The following is a 1,385-nucleotide window of genomic DNA, read 5'->3' on the forward strand; positions in this document are numbered from 1 at the left end:
AAAAAAAAAAAGACAGAACCTTGCCAGGCATGATGGTTCACGCCTGTAATCCTAGCACTCTGAAAGGCCAAGACAGGTGGATTACTTGAGTTCAGGAGTTCCAGACCAGTCTGAGCAAGAGCAAGACCCATCTCTACTAAAAATAGTAAAGCTAGCTGGCTGTGGTGGCAGGTGCCTGTGGTCTCAGCTACTTGGGAGGCTGAGGCAAGAGGATCTCTTAAGCTCAAGAGTTTGAGGTGAGAGTGAGCTATGATGCCATGGTACTCTACCCAGAGTGACAGAGTGGGGCTGTGCCTGTGGCTCAGTGATAGGGTGTGAGCCCCATATACCGAGGGTGGTGAGTTCAAACCTGGCCCTGGCCAAACTGCAACAAAAAAATAGCCGGGTGTTGTGGCGGTCACCTGTAGTCCCAGCTACCTGGGAGGCTGAGGCAAGAGACTCGCTTGACCCCAGGAGTTGGAGGTTGCTGTGAGCAGTGAAGCTATGGCACTCTACCCAGGGGGACAGCTTGAGGCTCTGTCTCAAAAAAAAAACCCAAAAAAACCCACAACTGTTTGGTAAGTGTTAACTATTAATATGGGCCACAGTAATTTACATGAATTAACTTATTCATTGTTTATTCATAAAATACTTACAGAATGTTTATTACATACCAATTTTAAGTATAACAAAACAGATAAAAATCTGTAGTAAGAAGAGACAGTAAATAAAAGGTAAAATATATAGTGTGCCAAATAGTGTTAAGTGCTGTGGAGAAAAAACAGAAAAAGAGAACAGAGAGTGGGAAGGAAAGCAAGTAGATTACTGTTGTGGAGATAGTGGCATTGCGATTTTATTTATTTAGTTAGTTAATCCTTTTTTTTTTTTTTTTTGAGACAGAGTGTCAAGCTGTCACCCTGGGTAGAGTACTGTGGCATCACAGCTCACAGCAACCTCAAACTCTTGGGCTTTAGCGACTCTCTTGCCTTAGCCTCCCAAGTAGCTGGGACTATAGGTGCCACCAGAATGCCTGGCTATTTTTGTTGTTGTTGTTGCTGAAGTTGACCCTGTTTAGCAGGCCCAGGCCAGGTTCAAACCTGCCACCTTTGGTGCATGTGGCCAGTGCTGTAACCACTGTGCTACAGGCACAGAGCCATACTTTTTTTTTTTTTTCAAACAGAGACTCATTTTGTTGAGTCTCTACCCTCAGTAGAGTGCTGTAGCATCATAACTCACAGCAACCTCAAACTCTTGGGCTCAAAGCAATTCTCTTGCCTTAGCCTACTTGGCTATTTTTAATTATTTATTTATTTATTTTGAGACAGAGCCTCAAGCTGTCCCCCTGGGTAGAGTGCCATGGCATCACAGCTCACAGCAACCTCCAACTCCTGGGCTCAAGGGAGTCT

The sequence above is a fragment of the Otolemur garnettii genome, unplaced genomic scaffold (genome assembly GCF_000181295.1).
Source record: "Otolemur garnettii isolate 467f Iridium unplaced genomic scaffold, OtoGar3 scaffold00043, whole genome shotgun sequence".
NCBI classification, from domain to species: domain Eukaryota; kingdom Metazoa; phylum Chordata; class Mammalia; order Primates; family Galagidae; genus Otolemur; species Otolemur garnettii.